General features: G+C 39.1%; 1 protein-coding gene across 2 annotated transcripts in view; it reads right to left on the bottom strand.

Moving 5' to 3' along the window:
* Window positions 1-6,470, bottom strand: part of ACTA2 (actin alpha 2, smooth muscle) — a 38,772-nt gene extending 32,302 nt beyond the window's left edge. Inside the window, exon 1 of one of the 2 annotated variants that reach the window (XM_070752316.1) lies at window positions 6,378-6,470. The gene's annotated coding sequence lies outside the window, so the exon portion shown is untranslated. Of the gene's footprint in view, window positions 1-6,297 lie in introns of both variants that reach the window. The other variant, XM_070752317.1, reaches the window with a different exon arrangement.
* Between the last annotated feature and the right edge of the window lie 6,847 nt (window positions 6,471-13,317).

Below are 13,317 nucleotides of genomic sequence, written 5' to 3' on the forward strand. Positions count from 1 at the left end.
TTGAGTTATTTATAAAAATATTAAAGGTGATATTAAAAATAATTAGATGGTGATGGTTGAAGTATATTAGAGAGGTATATTAGAGAAGTATATTAAAAAGGAACTGCAGATACAGTATGTTTAATAGTTTAAAAATCATATGGTTAGGAAAGTTAAAGATATTGTTATAAGTAAATAGGAAGATATAAGTATAGGAATATGAGAGTTAATAAGGAAAGTAATTGAAAAAAATAGGTTATACATAAGATTGAATATTAGCCATTGATATTGTGCATCGTAGAATATTAAAAAGGAAAAGATTACGCAGTCAAAGAGACAGGTGGGGGGGAGGGTTGTGTATAGTTGTTTTTGTTTTTTGTGTGTCTTTGCTTTTTTGGATTTTGTGTTTTCCTTTTTTGTATATCTTTAAATGTAGATGAAATAATGATTATAACATAATTATGTAAGAATTGAGATGATGTCTTTTTAAATGCAAAAAACAAAGAAACAAAAAACATGTAATCCTTCCCTGGTACAGAGCTGAAGGTATTAAATGCTGTAGCCTAGAGGTTAATTCTATGATATATATATGTCACATGTTTTTGCTGAATTTGAAAATTAAGGAAGACTAGGATAGATCTATTTCGGCCTTATCAGCTAGCCATACCCTCACTGGGACTTGAACTTGCAACCTTTGCCTTTTAAGGCAGAGAATTAACCTCTAGGCTACAGTATCCAATACCTTCAGCTCTGTACCAGGGAAGGGTTACATGTTTTTCCTTTTTTTGTTTTTTACATTTAAAAAGAAATCATCTCAATTCTTACATAATTATGTTATAATCATTTCATCTACATTTAAAGACATCAAAAAAGGAAAACACAAAATCCAAAAAAGCAAAGACACTCCATTTTCACTGACAGAAGGTTGCAGGAAGCCGTCACAGCTGAAAACCAGAGTTTGGGAGCCTGTTTATACTAGCAGAATGCTTGAGTAAGGTGACCAGATGTCCTGCTTTTGGCGGGACAGTCCAGATTTTTAATAATTTGTCCCGTGTCCCATGGGTTTTTTAAAAAGTTCCAATTTTCCTTTCTTTGGACTGCCCATATCGAATGAAACGTTTCCTTTCTCTGGCTGCTGGCAGAGGGAATAAACTTCTCCCACTGCCCAGAGAAAGGAAAATTTTTATTCCCTCTAGATGGCTCAGAGCGAATAAAGTATTTTCCCTTATCTGGGCACTGGGAGGAGGAAGCTTCTCCCACCACCGAGATAAAGGAAGTGCGTCCCATTATGGGTTGGCCTGCCAATCTTGGGATGGACTTGCCCTCTCTTCTTCCCGGTTAGAAAAGGGGAGCGGGGATGAAAGCAGTGATGGCTCTGGGGATGGGCGTGGCTCCCAGGGAGACTAGACCAAATTTTTAATCAAGGACCTCCCCTCCCCAATCAATGGTGTCCCGCTTTACCAATATTCAAATCTGGTCACCTTATGCTTGGGCCAACACCAGCACCCCAATACAAGTGACGTTGAAATGGCCATGCCTTCCCATCCATGCCCCCCAGGCCCCCCTGAGGTCAAACACAACTCTGATGCAGCCCTCAATGAAATTGAGTTTGACACCCCTGACCTACAGTTCATTAGCTCTTTAATCTAAACCAGGTTGCCCTTATTTTAAGAAGCAGAATGAATAAAGTGCATCTTTAAAGTATGGTTTTTAAAACCTTCAGAAAAAGAAGAGAACAAGTGCAGAAGATTTATCCTTCCTGAACATTTCAATTTTGGTTCTGCAATACATATACATTTCTCGTTTTTGCAGTTGATGAGAAAGGAAGATGAGAAAGTCTTCGGAGAGGGGCGGCATACAAATCCAAATAATAAATAAATAATAAATAAAAAATAAAAGATAATTTCTTCCAGGTAGCTGATTGCTTTATATCTAATTCTTTGTTCTTCCCATTTCATCCTTCAAAAACTAAAACATGCAAAGCTTGCTTCTAATTTTATTAGCTTACTACTTCTTCCATGTTTCCTGCATTATCCCAAAAGAGAATAATGGATGGATATCAGTGATGAGCTCCTACAGGAACGGTCAGGAACACAGTTCCGGTAGCAAAATTTGGAGCTCCATCCCAGGGCACCCAATTTGCACTGAAAGATGTTGAAACAAAATGCATAAGCCATGGCCACAGTGTGATAGTAAAAGTTTTGACAGCCCATCACTGATAGAAATGTATTTAAAAATACTGTAAGAAAAGTGGTTTTCAGATCATAGCAAACAAATTAGTTGAGCAAAGGTAACATCTCAGGCTTTCTCCAACATCAAAGACAGGATATCACAGAACCTTTTAATTTTGATTCAGAATATTGGATAACACACATTAGAAGTCAGAGATGTAGGCAATTAAGTTTTGGCTTTATAGAATTGCTCATGCTTAGTATTTAAAAGAAATAACTAAAAACAGGCAAAAAGTCATGGAATAGGTTGATCACCAGGTAATTGTCTATCAATAAATGTCTATCACCAATCAATAATTGTTTATCAGATAATTGTCTATCACCAGATATCTATCAAATGTGCATAAATTGATTATAAAGGCTGGATTTCTTGCATTAGATGTGATGTGAAGGTTCAAAGGAAGGAAGATTTTACTGAATTGCATCTGAAGGGGAAAAAAAACACATTTTGGAACATAGAAAATGGGGGCACAGGGAGAGGTTGGTGTTACTTCCCCCACATGTACCCATTCTCATATTGTGTTTTGTTCCCTCAAAGATTCACAGTGATGAGATTCCAGTGGGTTTCCCATCAAAACAAAATTGGTATATTACAACACTTAGTCCTCATGTGGCTTTAAATCCTGAAATGTGTTGAATGTGTTACTGTGATTCTGTGAGATTTATGAGATCTATATATTTGTAAATGGAATCTAATCATTGAGGTCTTTTTCCACAACTTAAAATGGGACAAGTAATTAACTGAGTTCAGTTTATAGATACATTAGTAAAAATTTCACATTTGCAAATAATGATTTGTCATATTTGCAGGGGACATACATCTCAAAATGTAATGTGCAAACAAATCCTGTGTTGAATATTTTATAGTAAAATTGCTTTTTATTCACTGTTACTTTTTTGACAGTGTAAATTGAATTAAAACGTATACTGTAGTTGAGGATGGAAGAAAGAAAGAAAGAAGGAAGGAAGGAAGGAAGGAAGGAAGGAAGGAAGGAAGGAAAAATAAGTTTTCCAGAGAAATGCTGAAAAAATGCATTTTATGAGGATTATTCACTTACAGATAAACGTTTACTAAAAACACAGAATCTGCACCTATGCTGAAAACAGCTGGCTTATTGGGAACAAACTATCTCCTAATTAGGAAACAAAGCCTTTTAAAAGCCTGTTTTTGGAACAGAGCAGAAAAGGTCAAGAGTTCCTTGCCTCCAACTCTACTCAACTGAGCCAAAAAGGGAAATAATATTCTTAAAGGGAGGGGGAAGAAGGGAATGCTGCATTTCTGCTTGAGAATGGATGGAGAACTCTAAATAAAAACCATATTTAGTAACTACCCAAGCTCAGGGAAACCAAACATTTAAGGCAAGACTTTTAATGACAGCCAAACAGTAATTTAAATCTCTAGGAAACTCACGGTAACTTGCAGAGTCCAGAACTCAGTGCTAAACCTAAAAACATGTATCTGTGTCCTGCATAATCTCTGCAAATAATTGTTGAAAATATAAACAAAGTTTTCTAGAATAGAATAGAATAGAATAGAATTTTTATTGGCCAAGTGCTGTTGGACAAACAAGGAATTTGTCTTGGTGCATATGCTCTCAGTGTACATAAAAAGACAAGTTACATTGGTCAAGAATCATAAGGTACAACATAATAATAAGTTAAACATAATCATAGCATACAACAACAAAGACAAACTCTATTATAAATTCATTGCTTGTCATCAATAGGATTAACAGATTTGAGCTGCAAACATTCTGAACAACTATGAAAAGCTAGAAAGTAATTAGAATTTTCAGTGCTTTTTAATTGCATCTTGTGTTTTTCTGATTTTTGGAACTCAAATCTGGTAACATTACTTGTTAGTACTAACAACAACAACAATAACAACAACAACAATGCCCCTTTCTAGCCAAACAAGCTACATGTGTCAGAACAAAACATAATATATGATAGCAATATAACTGAAAATCTATACTGAAGCAGTTGAAAAGCACACCCAAAAATCAGTTCAAGAATAAGGGGAATAATTCAAATTCAGTTTTAATATCTGAGTTTCCCTTTAAACGTATAGTGTTCATTGGCCAAGAATTCTGCAAAAATGTGTATCTATGGGAAAGGTTCTGGGTTTTGTGTTACCCTGAATTAAATTGTGTTCATATAGTTTTCTAGACAACCAGTCAATCAACCAGTCAATCAATCAATCAATCAATCAATCAATCAAGTCATAGACCTACAGACTTCTACACAGTAAAACCATTTGGAGGTTACTATTTGCAAACCATGGATCATTACTAACAATCCATTTTCAAAAATGTAACTTATCATGGCTTAGAAGTGGAGTTCACACGTTAACCAAACCTAAAGCATCAAGTCAGGTTATAGCTTTACCATTTACCGTGTGTGAAGTCAATCTTTATGAAGTCAAAGTGGCAATGAATCAAAAGATAATGAAGAAAAAGCTGGGTGCAATCAACAACATCTAAATGCACATAAATACCCCCCACACACACCCTTTTGCTTCACTAAATCGCAACTCCTATACTGTTCCTAATATTAGTGATTATTATTTATAATAATTTAATTAGAGTTAAAATAATAATGCTGACTATAAAAATATTATGTATGTAACACAGATGCCCAGCTTACCAAAAGCATGTAAATTAAAATGATAGGAAGTTTCATGAAATATAATAATAAATATTGTTATCACTAAGACAAATGACATTTCTGTTCTTCATATATTTTTGTGTTTGGATTAATAGGATATAGATGTTCACTGAAAATTCATCTCCTCTCTCTCCCCACCCCTCCAGTTTGAGGGAGATTATCTTTGAATGTCTACTAAAAGGGAAACATCTGAAACAATCAGTGATACAAGGAAGAAATGTTAAATTGGTTAAACAAATAGTATGATTATTACAGTTATTAATATTAGTATAATTGATATAAATCTAATGAATATTGTTGTAAATATTTTGATGATTATTTCCTAAAATGATTTGTACCCAGACAACGCACTGTTCAATTGAGATTGGAATTTTATATAAAATAAAATAAAAACTTATTTTTTTAAAAAATGTCTACTAAAAGTAAATAGGAAAAGTGTCTGTCTTGGATCCTACCAAACAAGAGACTTTGGGGCTCATTACAAGCCTGTATTTGGTTGACACTTAGAAGCATCTCCTTCAATTATTTTTTCTAACATTTACTGCTCAGGGTTATCCTTAGCTGTCATTGAAGTAATAATAGGGTGATGGCATGTTTACTTCTAGCGAACTCTCACCTAAGCGTGGCTTCTATTCTCATATTTAAAGAGCACAAGAGGCATTTCCATACAAAATAAATAACCATCAAGCAAACACAGGCTATTACTTACATAGGCCCTTGAGGCAACTGAAATCAAAGCTACCTCCCCTCCCTTTCTTGGTAATGCAACTGCAACTACTAAATAAGTTTAGATCCCGGGGCTCCTGATTTGTTTGAGACCTGGGAATTCATGATTTGTAATTACATCTTCAAAAATAAAGCCTTGTTTGCAGTTTGAACTGCAACAAGTCAAGGGTGAGGAGCTGTCCATCAGGATGACCCACACAAAGAACAATGTAAAACCAAAGATCATATTACAGAAACAGATGGAAAGCTGTGCAGAAAATTAATTCAGTTGTGCAAAACCCGTTAGCCCTGTAGCTATTTTATCTCTGCAATGTTAAAGGTGGAAATAAAGGATGGAAATGAGACAAAAGCAGAAATCAAATCTTCTTTCAACTTCATTGATTTCAGCAGGAGCAAACAGTTTTGAAGGTACTTAAATCTTTAAAGGAGTTAAAAATGCTCAACCAAGATGTGCCAGTCCACACAATCCTATGTATGTTGCAGATTCACTCAGACACAAGTCTCCCTGTGTTAGATGCTTCACAGCTACAAAATGTCTAATCCAGGGCATAATTTCTATGGAGTTTTAGTTTAAGTGTTACTTCCAGGTACAGCTGCAGAACTTAGGTCTATGGAGGAATTGTGTTTCTTTCTTCTGAACCCAAGAGCAAAACCTATTAACTGTATTCTGCAGCTGAGACAAAGAGTGTTCTACCTGGAGACACCTCTGAAGAGCCTCTCCAATTCTTACAGTTTCCACATTCTTCACCCTCTGCTGGGTTTAATGCCACTTACCCTTCTTAGCTCAGGGCCTGCCGACTGCCGTTCTGGGATGGTGCACTGAGAAATGGCATATTCTCTGACTATATAGCCTGTCTCCTCCCACCAGCTCACCAAACAAGGAGCAAACCCAGTCTTCATCTCCATCTCTCTGTCAAACAAAACCATATAGGGGCTTCTCCACAAATCCTTCGATTCTGGGTGGCTGCTGGTTGCTCGGTCTCCTCCAGTCGGCATTCCTTTCTGCTGTTCAGAAAGCCAGGAGAAGCTTTTGACTGCCTGCTATCTAAACAAAATGAGAATCCAGGCTAGCTGCTACTGAGAGATTCCTGGGGTAGTTGGTACATCAGGGACAGTTTCTGGCATGGAGCAGATGCTTTGGCAAGATCCATGTGTACTATATGTACAGAGCTGTCAATGGAGCACAAGAGGAATCATTAATCCTGCCTTGGCTCCATCCTGGAAAGATCTCATTCACAGAGTAGGGGAGGGGCGGGACAAAATGTTAGAACTGCCAAAGAGATTAATGCCTCGTTGTGCACAACAAGAAAGCAAAGCTGTGATTTGATTTTTAGAGCTATGTGGCCAACCAAAAAATTGGCAATGCAGAGCAGACGCCTTATCAAACATATGACTAAGAGATATTCTGGTTTATAATAGTCAAAACAAAAGGAAAGTAAAACTGTGCTCATGATGTTTCACATTACAAAAACATGGATTGTTGCCATCCCAAAAGTATTTTTTTCCAAAAGCCAATTTGATCTTATTATTATTATTATTATTATTATTATTATTATTATTATTATTAATAATAATAATAATAATAACAACAACAACAACAACAACAACAACAACAGAGTTGGAAGGGATCTTGGAGGTCTTCTAGTCCAACCCCCCTGCTTAGGCAGGAAACCCTACACTACGTCAGACAGATGGTTATCCAACATCTGCTTTAAAACTTCCAGTGTTGGAGCATTCACAACTTCTGGAGGCAAGCTGTTCTACTGCTTAATCGTTCTGTCGGGAAATTTCTCCTTAGTTCTTGTTTAGTTTCCACCCATTGCTTCTTGTTCTACCCTCAGATGCTTTTGAAAATACAGTAGGTCGACTCTCTCTTCTTTGTGGCAACCCCTGACATATTGGAACACTGCTATCATGTCTCCCTGCCCTGGTCCTTCTTTTCATTAAACTAGCCATGCCCAGTTCCTTCAACCTTTCTTCATGTATTAGCCTCCAATCCTCATCTTTGTTGCTCTTCTCTCAGTCTTTCTAGAATCTCAACATACTTTTTGCATTGTGGTGACCAAAACTGAATGCAGTAAAGTGGTATTAACACTTCACATGATCTTGATTCTATCCCTATGTTAATGCAGCCTAGAACTGTGTTGGCTTTTTTGGCAGCTGCTGCACACTGCTGGCTCATATTTAAGGGGTTGTCCACTAGGACTCCAAGATCTCTCTCGCAGTTACTACTGTTGAGCAATGTACTGTACTGTACCTGTGCATTTTGTTTTTCTTGCCTAAATGTTTTTTTGTTTGTTTTTCTTGCCTTTTCAAAGAAAAAAAATCTTCTTGGGGTTTTTTTTCTTTGAAAACATTCTCATCCAAGAAGCTTCTCCAGTTCAAAAGCATATTTAGGAGTACTGAAATCTGGATGATTGAAAATCTCCATAGGCATGGTTTTTTGCCATGATTAAAATTATAGATTAAAAATTGTGAGAGTTTTAGATTTACCCTGAAGTAAACCCCAGTATTTGCCCCTAAATTTAATTGAAGTAAGTAACCCAATATCCCAACAATGGCATCTGCAGGATCATAAGATGTGGCCAAACCCCGTTCCTTTTCCAGCTGTGAACAGTGTGACTGTGAGCAATGTGACTGCTTGTATCTTAATATCTTTCTTCACTTAAAGTCCAAGGACCTCTTAAAAATTTTACTAAATTTTTATAGCCAAATTTGCTGAACTGAATGGAACTTTCCCAGGCTCTCATATTAATGGTGGGATTAGTGTGTACTTTGCTTCAATTTAGCAATTGATATAGAAATAAACAGACTTTGATATGAAATGCATATTGTAGTAGCTCAAGTTACTAAAATTAATATTGTTGGGAATTAGGAATGCATTATGTGGGCTGCCTTTTTGCCTGCCAGTTCTTTGTGTAGTTATCTAGGAATAACAAATGTGTTTCAATCTAGAGCAGTGACCCCTCACACAAAACTGGTCCCCCCCCCAGCGGTTGTTGACTACAACTCCCATTAGTGGTCAGGATGAGGGGAGTTATAATCCAAAGTATCTGGAAGGACCCAAATAAGCTGAAAAACTTATTTTTATTTATTTTACTTTTATTTATTTATTTTGTCAATAATATTAAAATACAAGGTACAAGTAAATGTCAAAATATTCATATACACGCAACAAGTAAAAATAAAGAAACAGTAAGGACAGGGGACAGAAGGCAAACTGGTGCATTCATGCATGCCCCTTACTTGTTAGAGTCTCAATTCTTCAGCTCATTTCCTCAGAATTATCAGTTATTAAAGAGCACATTTCACACAGATCTCATTAGAATAAAAAGTCTTTTCAACAAATTTGAAATGCCATCTGATTTAGCTTCCTTACAAAGCCGGATCCAAAACATTCCACTAGAAAAGGGCAGCGGGGGGGGGGGGGAACCTAATACATGCCTTTGCTTTATAAGGTAAAGCAGTTGATTCAGGGCCTCTTGAGAACAACCTCCCAAAATGTGGGCGATCCTACTAAAAAGATCCTTTATCTTTTTTTATTTAAAAAATCATGTTTCTCTCTGCAGGCATGCCAGTTTCTGAGCATACAAGTACCATTCCTAAAAATCTATAGGGACAATTAACTTTATTCACAGAAGAGAAAGAAAAGAATTATAAGAGAAAAAAGAGATATTTGAATTTGTTGCAGCAATCATCTTATTTAAGGCAGGGGCCCTCAATTTGGAGGTCCACATTTTAAGTGAAATGCAGTCAGGCGGTAGGGAGCAGTCAGGCGGTAGGGAAAGCAAGTAGGATGCTTGGCTGCATAGCTAGAGGTATAACAAGCAGGAAGAGGGAGATTATGATCCCACTATATAGAATGCTGGTGAGACCACATTTGGAATACTGTGTTCAGTTCTGGAGACCTCACCTACAAAAAGATATTGACAAAATTGAACGGGTCCAAAGACGGGCTATAAAAATGGTGGAAGGTCTTAAGCATAAAACGTATCAGGAAAGACTTCATGAACTCAATCTGTATAGTCTGGAGGACAGAAGGAAAAGGGGGGACATGATCGAAACATTTAAATATATTAAAGGGTTAAATAAGGTCCAGGAGGGAAGTGTTTTTAATAGGAAAGTGAACACAAGAACAAGGGGACACAATCTGAAGTTAGTTGGGGGAAAGATCAAAAGCAACATGAGAAAATATTATTTTACTGAAAGAGTAGTAGATCCTTGGAACAAACTTCCAGCAGATGTGGTAGATAAATCCACAGTAACTGAATTTAAACATGCCTGGGATAAACATATATCCATCCTAAGATAAAATACAGAAAATAGTATAAGGGCAGACTAGATGGACCATGAGGTCTTTTTCTGCCGTCAGACTTCTATGTTTCTATTTTATGATTCTGTGTGAACACAGAAAAGGCATCATAGTAGATGTTAAAAATATAAAATACAAATCTAATAAATAAATAAAATAAATAAATAAATAACAGGGTGCTGGGAAGCCCCCCAGGCTGGCTGCGACCTTTTAAAACAGCCGCGCCGCTTCCCAGCTGTCTCCTGAAGCCGAACGCCAAAGCCGAACTTCCGCGTTCGGCTTCAGGAGACAGCTGGGAAGCGGCGCGGCTGTTTTAAAAGGTCGCAGCCGGCCTGGGGAGCTTCCCAGCACCCCCTCGAACCCAGGTTTGGGGTTTGGGGGGGTGCTGGGAAGCCCCCCAGGCCGGCTGCAACCTTTTAAAACAGCCGCGCCGCTTCCCAGCTGTCTCCTGAAGCCGAACGCCAAAGCCAAACTTCCGCGTTCGGCTTCGGGAGACAGCTGGGAAGCAGCGCGGCTGTTTTAAAAGGTGACAGACGGGCTGGGGGGCTTCCCAGCAACCTCCCGAACCGAACCCTGGGTTCAGAAAAATTTTGCCTCTTCTTACGAACTTTGTTCGAGTTACGAACCGGCGTTCGGGAGGCTTCTGGGAAGCCCCGCCGCCCGGCTGTCACCTTTTAAAACAGCCACGCGGCTTCCCAGCAGTCTCCGAACGCCGGTTCATAACTCGAAAAAAGTTCGTAAGAAGAGGCAAAATTTTTCTGAACCCCGGGTTCGTATCACGAGTTGTTCGTAAGACGAGGGGTTCGTATCTTGAGGTACCACTGTATATATTTGTACCCTGAAGAAAATATGATAATTGTTTATTACAGTCCCAGTGTATGATTTTGTCAAGTAGGGGCTGTAAATACTGAGGTCTTACTGAGGAGTATAGTTTACAATTGAGTAGCACATGTGCAATGTCTTCTATTTCTGGTGCACCGCAAATGCATGTTCTCTCAAAATATGGTACTTGGTGGAATCGTCCATATTTAACCATAGAATCTAACTGCTCAAATCTTGCTCTAGTGAGTGCTGTTCTATGGTATTGAGTCAGACCCATTGTCAGGTATTTTTCTAGTTGAAAGGCTGTTTTGTTCTTGGCTAACCATTTCAGTGACCTGCACTTAGAAAGTGCCTCAATATCAGTTTGTGCATTAACATCTAAAACTCTTTGTTTAAATATTGCCGGGCTTGGTAGCGCGAGCCTGTAATCCAACCTGCGGAGGCTGAGGCTGGCATGGATTGCTTGAGTTCGAGGCTGCTCTGTTCCCGAAAGAAATGCCGCCGAGCATCACAATGTCTGAGTGAAGAAAGTAAAGAACTGGATGAAGAGTCCAGAGACAGGAGGCTAACAAGACGGTTCCTTTATTTCAGCTCTTTAAGACAAGTGACATTCAGCTGGAACGCGTCTGCCTTTAACAGAGAACAGGCGCTCCTTTTATACTTTTGCGGCTCCCGCCAAAAGAGAACTGTCAGCGTCTGAGCCAATCAGGCACGACTTCTATTTTTACACAGCTTGCATAGAGACAGAATTTTTTACATAGGAGCAACTATTTACATAGGATTCAACACCCCTCCCTCCTTAGTCAGAGACAAGTCAATCCGCCAGCCATGTGACAAAGTCCTCCAATCGGCTTGGCCTTCGCAGAGTTCTTTCTGACCTGCGCAGATCATTCGAGTCCTCGCTTTCAACGGTGGAGGTCGGTTCGCTAGTACCTCCACAGTGCGGCTGGGGCCGAGGCTGAGCTCCATCCTGCTGTGTTGAGTGGGCAGGCACAACACTGACCTCCGAGGACGAAGATGGCTTGACATCGCTGGAGGACCTTTCCCGTCTTGGTAAGTCCATTTGTATGTCCATTAAGACGGATTGCGCGTTAAAGTCTTTTAAGGGGGAAGAGTCTGTATTAGCGGTTTGTACAGGGGAGGCGTCAATGCGCCTTCGTAAATGATCGATGTGCCTTCTCCACATTCAGCCATCGTCCAATTTTACAACATAAGTTTTAGGGGCTGTTTGCTGTACAATTGTTTCCTTCATCCAATTTAACCCCCCATCAAAATTCTTTGCAAAAATACTTTGACCCAAGTACAATTGTCTTTCAGGATTTACATACATAGAATTATGAGTACAATACCTTGGGTGTAATCTATCCAGTGGGGATCTAAGTTTCCTTCCCATTAGGATTTCAGCAGGACTTTTGTGTGTGTGGAAGTTAGGTGTAATATGTTGTGTTAACAAAAATTGGTCCAGATGCTGTTGTACATCCCCAGGGCCTGACCTGCGCAATGCCTCTTTTGCCACCCGAACGTACCGTTCTGCCAACCTGTTAGCCCATGGCGAGTAAGGCGAGATAAAAGCATGTCTGACCCCCAAGTTATCCAAGAACAATTCAAATTGTCTGACTGTCAATTGGGGCCCATTGTCTGACACTAAGATGTCAGGACAGCCATGGGTGGCAAACAAATGGCGCAGAACCTTAATGGTAGCACTAGTGGTTATATTATTCATTGCAATAATTTCAACCCACCTTGAAAATGCATCTACCACTATCAAGAAATATTGAGACCCCACTGGCCCCGCAAAATCAATATGGACCCTGGACCAAGGCCCTGCAGGTTGCTCCCACTCAACTGGAGCTGTTTTGGGGGGATTTGGCCATGACTCTTGGCATGGGTCACACTTGGCTACCCACCTTTCAATGTCTGCATCCAGACCAGGCCACCATAAGTGCCCCCTAGCTAAGCCCTTCATCCTTACAATACCAGGATGGCCCACATGTAACATAGTGAGTACTTTAGTCCTTAGACTTTCAGGAATGATTACCCCACAACAGACAACCCTTTACATATGACAGTTCCAGTCTTTTGTTTTTAAACTCAATTAAGTTTGCTTCTAAAGAGTCGTTATGCCACCCCTTGAGTACACAATTTATCACCTTTTGTAAAATCTGATCTTGCTGAGTGTGGTCAGCAACCTCTTTTGCTGTTGTTAGTGGGTTATCCTCAAGCTCTAGAATTAAAACATCAGCAGATGGGGCTGGGTCCTCAACTATTTCTGCCATGGGGCACCTACTTAAACCATCTGCGTGGTTGATGGCTTTACCTCCTTTATGAATAAGCTCATACTGGTAACCTGAAAGAAACAATGCCCATCTGATTAGTCTAGGAGACATAAACGGAGGTGTTGGTTTGTTAGGGGCTAGCAGGCCTAGCAAGGGTTTGTGGTCAGTGACTAACTCAAATTTCCTGCCAAAAAGGTAGTTATGAAACTTTTTTACCCCAGCCACTATAGCTAGAGCCTCTTTATCTAGCTGGCTGTAATTTCTCTCAGTACTAGTCATTGTCCTGGAAAAGAAAGCAATTGGG

This window comes from Erythrolamprus reginae, chromosome 5 (genome assembly GCF_031021105.1).
Source record: "Erythrolamprus reginae isolate rEryReg1 chromosome 5, rEryReg1.hap1, whole genome shotgun sequence".
Taxonomy (NCBI): domain Eukaryota; kingdom Metazoa; phylum Chordata; class Lepidosauria; order Squamata; family Dipsadidae; genus Erythrolamprus; species Erythrolamprus reginae.